Genomic DNA, 15,068 nt, shown 5'->3' with positions numbered 1-15,068 from the left:
CCGACCGATGATTGCTCCGGTGCTGGGGTGGTCTTTTGTCTCCTAACTCAGCCTATGGCCAGGTCACAATTTAGTCCACCCTCTCTTGGCTAGTTGGGTCCAACAAATACACAATCCAAACATCCTCACCAAAAGATCTTCAGCCCCAGATGATTATTTAGTCTGGGATTAGTGGGATTGTTTAGTCTGCAGAAGAGAAGAATGAGGGGGGATTTGATAGCGGCTTTCAACTACCCAAAAGGGGGTTCCAAAGAGGATGGATCTCTACTGTTCTCAGTGGTAGCAGATGACAGAACGAGGAGCAAAGGTCTCAAATTGCAGTGGGGGAGGTTTAGGTTGGATATTAGGAAAAACTATTTCACTAGGAGGGTGGTGAAGCCCTGGAATGGGTTACCTAGGGAGGTGGTGGAATCTCCTTCCTTTGAAGTTTTTAAGGTCAGGCTTGACAAAGCCCTGGCTGGGATGATTTAGCTGGGGATTGGTCCTGCTCTGAGCAGGGGGCTGGACTAGATGACCTCCGAGGTCCCTTCCAACCCTGATCTTCTATGATTCTATCTATGCAGTCCTCACAGCCTTCTCTCAGGGCTCCCTGCTGGGCTGCCCACCACCTTTTCCCGTGGCTGGTTCTTCCGCTCCTTCCACTACACCAGGTTCCAGCCCCAGGGACCCTATATCTAGCAGCCAAGGTCTGCTCAGGCCCTGTCCCTTGCTGCTGTTTCCCTGAGCTTCTTCCTACACAGCCTTTTTCAGGCCTTCTCCCCCCTGCAACCTGTTTAGATTCACCCTCATTTCAGAGTTGGGACTCTCAGGACCTGTCCCCTAAGAAAATCCCAACACAAAAAAGCCTGAACAAAACCCAATTCCTATTTCTTTGGGGCTCAATCTGACATTTCTCTCAACCAAATGCCCCTCAGGGCTCCCTTTCTGAAGATCAGTTCCTCACCTCCTCCACTCTGGTGGCTGTTGGATGTCATTCCTGGCCGCCGGCAGCCTCCCCTATTCAGGTGAGGATACCAGGCCTTTCCCACCTGGGTTCTGTCTCGCTCATCCCAGAGAGGGATTGTAGATTCTCTTCCTGCAGCACCCTTCTGCTCTAAACTTCCTGCCTTTATAACCACAACCCAGCCCCGCCCTCCCTGGGCTTCATCTCATCTCCCCACCCCCAGGTGACACTAAGGAGCGCAATTGGCCTCTCAGGCCTGCATTAACTCCTTCAGACCTTGCCTGGGGGGCATACCACACCCCAAGGTCATTTGCAGGCATAGGGTGGGGGGAAATCTCTCCCTTTTGGGAAAAATCTTATTGAATTCAACAGGGAAAACCATCAGGGTTCTGTAGAAATGTAGTAGGGGGCTATAGAAATAATGACAAAAGCTACAGAATGAAACTGCATGAACCATTTTTATGAACTAGGATTCCCATATGATTTCTGCAGCAGGGAGATAATTCTCTCTCCACTTCTGTAGGATGGTTCAAAACCCCACATAGAACTGTTATCATTCCCTGTTAAATTCTGTAAGACTTTTCTACAAGGGCTATGAGATATCCTAATAGGACTTGTGGGGAGTGGAGGAAGGGAAACTGCAGTGTTCCGTAACAGGAACTATTGTGATCCTGGGATGCATAAACAGGGGAATCTCAAGCAGGCATGGAGAGGTTATCTTACCCCTCATTTGGCACTGGAGTGACCACTGCTAGAACACTGAGTCCAGTTCTGCTGCCCACAGTTCAAGAAGGATGAAGGGTGATAAGCTGGAGAGCGTTCAGAGACGAGTCACGAGAATGATTAAAGGATTAGAAAACCTGCCTGATAGTGACAGACTCAAAGAGCTCAAACTATTTAACTTAACAAAGAGGAGGTTAAGCGGTGAATTGATCACAGCCTGTAAGTACCTACATGGGGAACAAATATCTAATACTGGGCTCTTCAGTCTAGCAGAGAAAGGTCTAATCCTGGGGTCGGCAACCTTTCAGAAGTGGTGCGCCGAGTCTTCATTTATTCACTCTAATTTAAGGTTTTGTGTGCCAGTAAGACATTTTAACGTTTTTAGAAGGTCTCTTTCTTGAAGTCTATAATATATAACTAAACTATTGTTATATGCAAAGTAAATAAGGTTTTTAAAATATTTAAGAAACTTCATTTAAAATTAAATTAAAATGCAGAGCCCACCGGACCGGTGGCCAAGACCCAGGCAGTGTGAGTTCCATAGGTTGCCTACCCCTGGTCTAATACGATCCAATTGTTGGAAGTTGAAACTAGAGAAATTCAGACCGGAAATAAGGCATAAAGTTTTAACAGTGATGGTAATTAACGATTGGAACAATTTACCACATGTCAAGGTGGATTCTCAGTCACTGGCAATTTTTCAATCAAGAGTGGATGTTTTTCTAACAGATCTGCTCTCGGGATTATTTGGGGGAAATTATCTGGCCTGGGTTATCCAGGAGGTCAGACTAGATGATCCCAGTGTTCCCTTCTTCTGGCTTTAGAGAATCTATTAATCTGAAATCTTTCCCTGTCTGCTATTTCTATCAACAGAATGCAAATCTGAACCTATCACCGCCAGCACCATCCAAGACCCCCTCTTCATTGTGTATTATGACACGAAGGGGCAGTTTGATGCATGCTTGAGTAACGAGGTTTTGAAAGCCAACCTGGTTCCATTGCTGGAGCACCCTCTCACAGAGGAGTACCTTGATGTCATGAAAAGCAAACTCAGTGAGGTAACAAAGAATATCACAAAATAAGACAACAATAGGCAGCTGAGCTCCACCTTAATACACGGCTTTTCCAGGCAGGGAGAGCTCTGTTTGTAGGTGATTTTCATCCTTGGGAATAAGCATTGTGGGGAAAGATTTCTGACCAGAGCAGAGTACGTGCATGTTGGGCGGGTGGTGTTGGGATGCTCATTTCTACATCCCGAAGGGCTATAACAGAGTCAATGTGCTGGCTGGGGGAGCGGGTGTTTCTTAGCTCATCCATACCCAGCCCTTACAGGATGTTGCTCTCCCAGATGGGGAGGACCACTGCCTGAGGAAGTAACTCTGGGAGTAGGTTCAGGGCTCTTTCTGTGCTTCCTGCCTCTGGGAGAAAGAAAATAGCAACACGAGAAGCATAAGGGGAGCTGCTTCTGTACCCTCTTCCACTAATACATAGACCTGGTTTCGTTGTTTACTGAATTCAGGCCTGTGTCATTATTCCAGGGACTCTGCCCGTCTGTGCTAACCCCTACTAAACCATATCACGAGGCCACATAACCAGAGTGCATCCTCTGTGTCACTGTCTCTTCTGCGGCCCCTGGAGACCTGGTGCTGGAGGAGAAGCAGTTTCCGAAAGCTACTCCAATCACCTTGTCTGGAGGCACAATTTTTTGACGTGCTCCCTCAGGGCTGAGTTCACTCCTCACTACAAGGAACACGAAGAGAGTCTGGTTCGGGCCAAGTTCTCCTGCCCCCTCAGTGCTATGGCACAATTTGAGCGATGATGAAAAATGCCAGGGAGATGATGCAGAAATCATTCAAAAGCAGCGAGTCTGAGCTCAAAGAGGAATCGAGGGCTGAACTTTGCAGCTCTGGTCCATCTTTTGTTAAAACAATAATGTGGTCTACATTTATCATCTGTAGTGCTGTGGGTATCATTTGCTGTAGGGGGGTGGGGTTAGGACGGGGACAGAGGTGTGGGGGAGAGTTCAGGAGAGAAGTAAGGAGCACTGTGAAGATCAGTGGGAGAATGAGGGGAAGGAAGAGGGAATGGTGATTAGCACTGGAGGAGGAAGGAGGAAGAGGGTATCATGGAGAGGAAGTCGAATGGTTGCGAGGTGAAGCGAGGAGCTGAATCAAGGGAAGTAAGAGTCAAATGCAAAATCAGAGCTGCAGAATCGGCAAGGATGAGAGGAGAATGGCCCAGAGGAGCCTGCATTGGGTGTCTAACTGGGTAGATGTTGGTAATCTGTAATGTTACTCACATGCCTGGTTTCGGGACGTTGGCTGCCCATATGACTAGAGCATCTCAGCTCAATACCCACAGGGATTCGCCATCAGAAATCAAGCCAAAGCTATCACAAAGAGACAGAGACCCAGGGGAAGCAGGAGGGCAGTGGTAAAAGTAAGGAGGGACAGAAGCCAAGAGGATGTTGTGTCCGGTGGTGAGCGAGAGGTAGAAACAGGATTTCCTGTTACACTTTAACCCAGTTGGAATTAGCCTCCTGCTCTTGATATCCATGTTTCACGTACATCTAGCAGTTCAGCACGTTCAGTGATATTCCTTTTGCTAACGAGTCACCCTGGACCTTCCAGATTTTCCCTGCTGGGATCCCAGAGGACCAGTTAAAGCTGTTTGGCCAGTTATCACGCCGCTACGAAGGGAATGAGATCAGCACTTGGCGAGTGACTTCCGGTGACACGCTATCAGCCTTACTGGATCCGTCTGGCGGAAGCTGGAAGGCATCTGGGGTAAAAATGCCAGCAGCTGTTAACATAGCTATTGATGCGATAGAGCAAGAGACCAGGCTGCAGAGGGGCAATGGAAGTAGGAGCCAAATGTGCTGGTTTCCTTTACACAGGGAGAATTCTCAACTGCCCGGTTAGGGCCAGATTCTACCATCTTGTGCTGACGCAGCAAAGCAAAGTAACCAGAACAGGAGTAGAGAATCTGAGCCAATATTTAGAAAGATGGGTACAACACAGGATTCAATTTAACAAGCCTGCTGCGAGAAGTGAGTTTTGGGAGAGGTATTTGATGGAGGGGATGCAGCTATAACATGTACAGGGCCAAGGAGACTCTCCCAGGGGCATTGGCCAGCAGGCATAGATGAGCAAAGATCTGGATTTACATTCTTCCTCTTTTCATCTTGGCTGCGTGGGCTAGAATGAGTCAGTTTCTCTGTTCCTGACAGTCATAGCTTTGATCGCTCAAAGAATACAGTGTTTGTAGCAGTTACTATAGTACTCTTGTGTGTTTTTATAGGGAGGGTTTGTATTCCCTAAATAAATTCACCTTCTTTCATTCTGTTTTCCAGGCCAAACAACTGATCACTAGATACACGGACCTGGGGGGCACCTTAACTGGACCCTTACTTCAGAAAATTGGTGGTAGAGATCTGTGTGGTCTGGACGATGATCAGATTAATAAAATAAGCTCAGAAGCAATTGGGTAAATCATCTTTAGAAACGGAAGGGGCACTTTAATTTCATGAGTGAATCTTTAGACTCATGTTAGTGCTGAGCAGTGTTGAACACAACTCTGCTATTTCAGAGTGTGTTGTAACAAGCGCTCCTGAAAACCCTCCAGATTCCGGACACCTCTTGGGTCTGCAAAGCCAAGCTGGAGAGTTTGTGAGCGCGGTCTTGCAGCTGGGCACTAGCGGACCAAACATAGCACTGAGAGTCAGGAGGCCTGGGTTCTAGGTCTGATTCTTCCGCTGACTCGCTGTGTGACCATCGGCAAGTCACTTAACCTCTCTGTGCCTTCACACAAGTAACCCTTGCAAAGGAACTGATAGCTTGGAGTAAGGAATACTTGTGCTCGTAAGAGTTGAAAGATTTGCCTGCTATGGAGCAGGGCTGGTTGTAGGATCCCATTATGTGTGGGGGGGGAGGCATGTGGGTACTTTGGGGCCTGGGTGTCGCTGTTTAAAAAACAAACAACATTCCGAGTCAAGAGGCTAGTTGGATCACTACAAAATCTTGGATTTTAAGGGCTTTAAGAAGTAAAATTCGGATACTGCGTTGGTATTTGCAAAGATTTATAATTTCTATAACAGACGAGAACACTCCAATCTGCAGCTGTTCCACTGCTTATCACTGGATAATTTTGTACATATGTTTGACTTTCTGACAATTTGGGGCCCCTTGAAGATTTTTTTGGGGGGGAGGGAGGTGCAAATGTCCCCTTTGCCCCACCCCCTCCTCCGGTAGTGACAGCTCTGCTCAGAGGTTAGAACTATGGGTAGGAATGAAAAATTACAATAAACCTGGGAAGAAACCTTGGAGAGAAAATGCCAAAAAATAACAGGAGTGAGCTAATTGGAAAACAGTCGTTCTCAGGGAGCCTTGGGGTGATGCCGGGAAATAAATGATATACATGGTTGCACTCTGAGATGGTAGCAAAAAAAACCATGCAATTTTGGGCTGTTCCTGCAGAAATGTCATAGGCCAGATTCTTTGCTGTGCTGAGTTCATACTCAGCAGAGTGGCCAACAGGAGCTGCTGGCCCTGCCACCATTCTCAGTTTATTAGCCCTTATTCACAGGGTCAGATGGCTTGCCATATTTAGGATTAAGGAGTAAATCACCCATCCAATTAGCTATGGATCTTGGGAGGGTTCATCTGTTCACAGGATTGGGCCTTTGTTTGCTCTCATTCTGGGTAAGAGCCAACAGATTGTAACGTGCGACTTTCCCTTCACCTAGGACTGCTGGGAAATTAGACATTTCTTCTTGTTCACAAAGCAAGAAAGACCGGCTGTATGCAAAAGCCCGTGATGCATTTGCTATCCAGACTGGAACCAGTGCTTACTACCCTTTAATTCAGCCATATTTAGGTAGGTATTTAAACTTTTCCCTTCTCTTATTCCAGTGCAGTTGATACAGGACTGTTCCTCCCCACCGTCCTCCATCAATTGCCATAACTAGCAGAGATAGGGGGAGCTTTTTAGACACACTATTGATGTTTATAAAAGACATGCAGTAACCACCCTGCTCCCTGCTTGGAAAATGCTACCGCATCTGGAAGTTTATTAAAAACCCTACCTATTTTTATTAAGGTGGAGCTCCCGTAAAGGACCTGGAACACTTAGCAGGATCTAATATTGCCATGGATATTGACACATTTACTTCCTTAAAACCCAACGAACTGCAGGTATGTTACATGCATTCCTTGCATGCTCCTTAAACTGCTGGCTGATGCCTAGTAGAAGACCCCCAATTCCATTGCTCGAGACTCTACCAGCTGTCTTGGTACGGTCAGGCTCTCTAGTGGAATGTCCATCAATGCAATGCTGCAGAAGAGCCGGTGGAGAGAGATCCACGGGAAAGGGGGTTTATATTATTTATTATGCCGGTAGCACCGCTGACATGTGAGTAATGCTTTACACATTCACCGTCCTGAGGAGCTGACGGTCTCAGTAGACAGGGAATGTAACTTAACAGGAGAGAGGCTGCGGAATTATGTTTAGCAAGTGTTAGCGTCAAGGCTATTGTCCAATCAGAACTGTATGGGAGGGATTTGGGATTCTCTGTCTTTAATACATATTTTTTAAAACGTTATTATTTCGTCAGTAATCGTATTAGAAAAAGTAGCCTCTGGTGACACGGCCTGTTTGTGAGGTTGAACTGGTTTCACAAATGCATTGCAGAACCTCAGTGTCCAGAATGTGAAAAATTTGCTTGGGGTAAACCTCCCTGATCTAAACAGAGCTGAAAATCATCCCTCCGTGACCAGCTGGATCCAGAGGCACTATCAGACAGAACTGGACAGCATCCTGGGCATTGGTCTGCACGGAGGAATGTCAGAGCCAGTCTCAATGGCAACAACTAACAGTGGGACTTCCGCTACCCCTGATACCAGCACCACCCCACCTGCCACCACCTACAATGTCACCACCCCCCACAACACCACCTCCCTACCTGCCACCACCTACAATGTCACCACCCCCCACGACACCACCTCCCTACCTGCCACCACCTACAATGTCACCATCCCCCACGACACCACCTCCCTACCTGCCACCACCTACAATGTCACCACCCCCCAGGACACCGCCTCCCTACCTGCCACCACCTACAATGTCACCATCCCCCACGACACCACCTCCCTACCTGCCACCACCTACAATGTCACCACCCCCCACAACACCACCTCCCTACCTGCCACCACCTACAATGTCACCATCCCCCACGACACCACCTCCCTACCTGCCACCACCTACGTCACCATCCCCCACGACACCACCTCCCCACCTGCCACCACCTACAATGTCACCATCCCCCACAACACCACCTCCCTACCTGCCACCACCTACAATGTCACCATCCCCCACGACACCACCTCCCTACCTGCCACCACCTACGTCACCATCCCCCACGACACCACCTCCCTACCTGCCACCACCTACAATGTCACCACCCCCCACAACACCACCTCCCCACCTGCCACCACCTACGTCACCATCCCCCACGACACCACCTCCCCACCTGCCACCACCTACAATGTCACCATCCCCCACGACACCACCTCCCTACCTGCCACCACCTACAATGTCACCACCCCCCACGACACCACCTCCCTACCTGCCACCACCTACAATGTCACCATCCCCCACGACACCACCTCCCTACCTGCCACCACCTACAATGTCACCACCCCCCACAACACCACCTCCCTACCTGCCACCACCTACAATGTCACCACCCCCCACGACACCACCTCCCTACCTGCCACCACCTACAATGTCACCATCCCCCACGACACCACCACCCCACCTGCCACCACCTACAATGTCACCACCCCCCACAACACCACCTCCCTACCTGCCACCACCTACAATGTCACCACCCCCCACGACACCACCTCCCTACCTGCCACCACCTACAATGTCACCACCCCCCACAACACCACCTCCCCACCTGCCACCACCTACAATGTCACCATCCCCCACAACACCACCTCCCTACCTGCCACCACCTACAATGTCACCATCCCCCACGACATCACCTCCCCACCTGCTATCATCACCCCACTTGCTACCATCCACAATGTCACCACCCCCCACGACACCACCTCCCTACCTGCCACCACCTACAATGTCACCATCCCCCACGACACCACCTCCCTACCTGCCACCACCTACAATGTCACCACCCCCCACGACACCACCTCCCTACCTGCCACCACCTACAATGTCACCATCCCCCACGACACCACCTCCCTACCTGCCACCACCTACAATGTCACCACCCCCCACGACACCACCTCCCTACCTGCCACCACCTACAATGTCACCATCCCCCACGACACCACCTCCCTACCTGCCACCACCTACAATGTCACCACCCCCCACAACACCACCTCCCTACCTGCCACCACCTACAATGTCACCACCCCCCACGACACCACCTCCCTACCTGCCACCACCTACAATGTCACCATCCCCCACAACACCACCTCCCTACCTGCCACCACCTACAATGTCACCATCCCCCACGACATCACCTCCCCACCTGCTATCATCACCCCACTTGCTACCATCCACAATGTCACCACCCCCCACGACACCACCTCCCTACCTGCCACCACCTACAATGTCACCACCCCCCACGACACCACCTCCCTACCTGCCACCACCTACAATGTCACCATCCCCCACGACACCACCTCCCTACCTGCCACCACCTACAATGTCACCACCCCCCACGACACCACCTCCCTACCTGCCACCACCTACAATGTCACCATCCCCCACGACACCACCTCCCTACCTGCCACCACCTACAATGTCACCACCCCCCACGACACCACCTCCCTACCTGCCACCACCTACAATGTCACCACCCCCCACGACACCACCTCCCTACCTGCCACCACCTACAATGTCACCATCCCCCACGACACCACCTCCCCACCTGCCACCACCTACGTCACCATCCCCCACGACACCGCCTCCCCACCTGCCACCACCTACAATGTCACCATCCCCCACGACACCGCCTCCCCACCTGCCACCACCTACAATGTCACCATCCCCCACAACACCACCTCCCTACCTGCCACCACCTACAATGTCACCACCCCCCATGACACCACCTCCCTACCTGCTCTTGTCACCCCACTTGCTACCATCCACAATACCACTACTAGCCACTTCCCCACTTCCCCGCCTGCCACCACCCACAATATCACCATCCTACCTGCTACTATCCACACTATCATCTCCCCAACTGCTATTATCACCCCAACTAGCATCACCCACAATACCACCTCCCTACCTGCTACCTCCCCACCTAGTCCCACCCACAACACCACCTTCATCACCTCCCCCAAGAAGCCTGTCACTCCCCCCCAGCCCACCCCAAACTCCACCTCCCCATCTCCCACAAGCCCTGGCAAGACTGCTGTTCCCCCTGCACCGGCCACCACCATGTCTTCCACAACCATGATCACCCCCAAGACAGCCACTAAAAAACCAGCTACCAACACGACATGGCCACCAAAGCCACTACCACCAGGATACATCGTTCTTGAACCGGTCACCGGTATGTATCCGTACAATCATGAAAGTTAGGAAGAAGGAAAGTCTCAGGAAACAATCCCAGTGGAAAAATACCCCTTGACTAACACAGTCATTTGAGTCTCTTAATGACCAGCACCAGAATATGCGTTCTGTTATTCATAAGGGCACCCGTTACAGCTACTAGCAAATGAAGCAATGACACCCCACCGGGGAGTGCTATAATTTCACAGTATGAAACATGCCCCCCCCCCAGATACTGCGTGCATTGCAGTCCTGTCAGGCACATCTTAGCACACATTTACGCACACTCCGGGTATGTCTTCACTGCACAGTTCACATGGGCTCTTAGCAAGTGCAAACTCCCCTGCCATCCACACTGAAAAACCTCACACCAGGGTTTGGAGGTGCTTTGAGCTTAGGATTTGAGCCGAGGCTGCCAGTTCACATGGGCTGGAATCCACCCACTTCGCAGCGAGACTCCAGAATAATTATTCGAATTTTGGTAGTCCTCCAGTGCAGTCCCACAATCCCCTGCAAGGACAGACAAAGCCTTCTGCAATTGACTGGGAAAGAATCCTAGAGCATCTCAGCGCCATGCCTCCAGACCCACCAGGGCATGTGAGGAAGTAGTAATGCGCGTAGGGCTTTGCAGTGCTCCTGAAGAGAGATTTTAGCAGCCCTTATACATGCCAACTATAACAAAGGCTGAAGCTTCTGTAGGGCAGCATCCTCATACTGACCCAGCCAAGGTCCCATCCCTGAGCTGAAGAAACTCTCTCTCTGAGACAGAGGAGAGGTCAATGTCCACAGACCGTCAGCCCTTGGCCTTTTTGCTGCCTACAATGAGTGACATATTATAATATTGTTTGCTCAAATATACCTGCATGGCTGATACCCCAAACTCATTGCACATAGGCCCACTGAACCAGACGGTATTGTTCCTCAGTCTGTAGAGGGTATATAATATACGGGCTTGGGAAATGAAGCCAGGGGAGCTGAACTGGAGACAGCCTCGTCAGGCCTGGGCTGGAGGGCATGCGGGGGGTTACAGAGACAAATTCTTAAATGGCTTTTGTTCGAAAATGCTCAACTGTCATATAGTACAAAGTGCCGGCTACTCTCGTCAGTACAGACTGGTGTGGCTCCACTTAGTTCAGGGGTTTACTCCTGCTATACATCGGCAATGCCATCACCTCCACCAATACCGCTGGCCCAGCTGCCCTGCCCTAGTGCGAGAGGAAAGTCGGTCCTTTCATGTATAGTAAGTTCTATTCTACCACGCTCCCCACCTGTAACTAGCTGTGGGGCGCTGTGGCACAGCTGTGTGACGTTAGGGGGCCTCTAGGGGTAACAGGTGATGTAGGCCAAAAGGCAACACCTCTCTGTATACATACAATCCCGCCAGGAGTGCCTGAATGCAAACACGATATGCCATCACCCCTTTGGGTGTTCGGGTCTGACCATGCTGATCACATGGACAAGCCAAGTAATTCTGATTTTTATTCTTTCCATCATCCAGCATCAGGATCCAAACCAGCTTTCCGTTTGCTGGATGCCTTGTCCGCTACCATTGGAATCTCCATGTTGAGCAGGTTTCTCTAACACCACCGACACAGGCTCTGCCTTCACCGTGTTCCTCCTTCCTTTAATTCCTCCCCTGACCCAAACTAGCTGAGCTGGCAGCTGCAGACGTTTCATATCCCCCCAAGGGAAGCCGTGATGCCATGAAAAGCAAACACGCACAGTACATCACTCTGTTTCCCTGGGGCAATGCAATCATCCCTGAGAAAAGGGAAAGCACATTAGCACTATGCCAAACAGCACATTGTGGGTGTTGTCGCTCAGCCGTTTGGAGAGAAGAGCAGTACAAGAGCCTCACACCAGGACCCGGAGCAGCAGCAGAAAATCCCCAAAGGACCCTTCAGATCTGCTCACTTTGCCCCATCCATGGGTATGCAAAGTCTTCTCCAGCTGAACTCCCAAGGCCAAGCCCTTCTCAGGAGCAGCACCCAATGCCTACTCTGCATCTCCTTGGTCAGCAAGGGTGAAGCCAGCCCATAGGGTTACCTGGAGGAAAGTCCAGTTGTGGGGAAGGTTGCAGGGGTAAAGGACACAGACTGAAATACTGATTCAACAGGGGGCTGTGGTAGGGCAGATGCATTGCTGTTGTAACTCCACTGGTATCAACAGAGTGAAGCTAGCAATGAATTTGACCCACTTTTCTGTGCACGACACATTTACTACGCCTGGTTACAAATAAAACTAATAGGGCCAAGTCCCTGGCTGGTGTAAATTGCCACAGTGCCATTGAAGTCAAGGGAGCTGCAGCAATTTACACCAGCAGTGTTATTTGGGGAGGGGGGGCAGGGAATCACCATTTTTCCTGCCAAAAAATACAAATCAAAATAAAGTGAGATGACTGTGAGTTCTCGTCTCCCAATACAACAACCTGGACCTCTCCACCATGCTGCGGTCTTTTCTCTGCTGGGGAGCAGTGTCACCATATAGCTAATAGGAACCTATCCAGGGGCCAGCTTCCGTTCCAAAATCTTTAGGGTTTCAGGCTGCGAGGCACGCATGAGGCTGGAAGAAACACATGTCTACTAGATAAATACTAGTCATAATACGATGATCAATTGTATTGTGGTTGGGTTGGGCTGCATATTGCTCTGACAAGGGGCTCCATTCTGCCACCCTTACTTATATGGCGTAGTACCTGAGCCCATAAGTAGTCCCATTGGAATCACAATTGAAACTCATGGAGTAAGTCACTGCCCACTGTAAGAGGAGCAGAATTGGGTCTATTATTCTTGCGCTATAAACACAATAGTGTCATATATTCATCTGACGGCTCTGCCAGAAATCCCATAGGTGTATTTAATTTGCTTTATTTTGGACTTATGAGAGATCTTTGATCAGGATTTGTTCAAGCCATGCCACAGCCACTTGGGTGGGAACGTTTATTAAAAAGAGTGTGTATGGATTACCATTTTACTGCTGTATAGGCAACATCAGGCAAACTATTTTACTTTTTCCTAACCATAGATGTCCCTTAATGTGTACAATGCTTTCAGTTTAAGCTGTCTTTCCGCTTAGTTTTAATAAAATATACCAGTTCCTTTCATAGATTGTTTTGAGTTCCTCTACCTGTTTAGAACTGCAATCTCTATTTCTATCTATCTCCTCCAACCAGGCTTGAATTCTCAGTTTTATATTCCAATAACTCTCCTATAAATTCTCCCCAATGAAGTGAACAGAGGGAAAAAACGGGGAAGGGAACCTCAGAGTTTGTCTCTGCCCTCCAGGTCCTCTACCTTCATGGCTCCTTACCTCATGGATTGAAGAGATTCTTATACATCTTCTTGCTGAGGGCAAGTCAATGGGGCGAGTAGACTGAGTGAGTGCTCATCCATGTGAGGAAAGGTTGCACAGTCTAGCCAGAAGTGAGCAGTGACTTGTAGGGCTTTCATTAAATGTGCACGTGACGTGGTCACAAGCAAAACACATGGGTGTTAGTGTGATAGCTGTCTAACCCCACCACTCCATTCCAGGTTTTGCACAACGTCCAGTTCACACTGGAACAAGCCATTTTGGAGTGGTTAGTCAGTTCTATAGAGATCTCCAGCTAGGATTGACAATGTCAATAAAGCTGCAAAATTATTTACCTTACTGCAGAGATCCCGTGTATTCAAAGTTGTGGTGACCTGTGGCACAGCTCTGTGTCGCTCATACTCACCTAAACTCTGCAAATGTGTCAACTGTGACACTTCCAAGCTGGAAATCCTCGTTGACCCATGAGCATTTGCTCCTATGTTATCAGAAAAACGAGGCATCTAAACAAAATTAATGGGGCGCAAAAGGTCTAGACTGCATAGCTATCTGCTTGGATGAAAGATATTGATATATTCCTCTGGAATGCCTTTACTTTCTTCTCCCTCTCTCTGGTTTTAACCAAAAATTCCATCTTGGACCTGAGAAACCTTCCCACTGAAAGTTTTGTTGAACCTGGTACATGCCATGAAGTTTCGGTTTCGACAAAAATCAATGTCTTCTGATGAAAAACAGATGCCCTGAAAATTTCCCAGCCAGCTCTGCTTTTAACCCTGTGGCCCAGTGCCAGAGGCTGCCCCTGGTGAGGAAGATTCTTTATTGCTTCCTGAACATCTGGACTGTCCTCAGCTCCCCTGCAAGTGACATCAGCCACAGGAGAAGTAAGGGCAACTGAACTTCTGTCCACTCTACCACTACTCTTCTCCACTAGGGCAAGGGGACCCTGGCTGGGGGCACAGGAAGTGAGTGGCACCCTCTTGACAGCACCCTGGCTGGCCACAGACAACCCATCCTGGCCCTCTGAGAGCATCAGCAGCAGAGTAGGAGGCAAGGGGCTGTCTGACTTTCTTGCCATCTCTGTGCCCCCAACCAAGTCAAGGGAAACTAGTCAGTGACACCAGATCTCAATGTCTCCCAGGCACTCTATTCCACACCTGCTGCCCATAAAGAAGAGGAAAACATGGCTAATGTCTGTCACGTCTCTCTCTGGTTATAGAACATGCAGCGTGCAGTGGGGCCTGGTTATAGCCACAGTCTATATTTACAAGGACCATCAGGGTGTGCACACAACAACCTGATCTTATATTTGCCCTCTCCTCCTATTCCAGCCCCAGGGTTTGTCGCAATCACTCATTGAGCCAATCAATGCAATGCAAGTCTCAGGCTGGTGTCCAGCAGAGATTCCTGACTGCATTCTTCCCCTTGTGGGAAAGCTGGCCCAACATGCTTAGGTGACTCATTGAGGCCGGTAGGGACAGTACCACCTTTTCAGTGCTCACTGAGGTGCAAA

The sequence above is a fragment of the Lepidochelys kempii genome, chromosome 10, assembly GCF_965140285.1.
Source record: "Lepidochelys kempii isolate rLepKem1 chromosome 10, rLepKem1.hap1, whole genome shotgun sequence".
NCBI lineage: Eukaryota > Metazoa > Chordata > Testudines > Cheloniidae > Lepidochelys > Lepidochelys kempii.
This window is presented reverse-complemented; position numbering follows the sequence as displayed.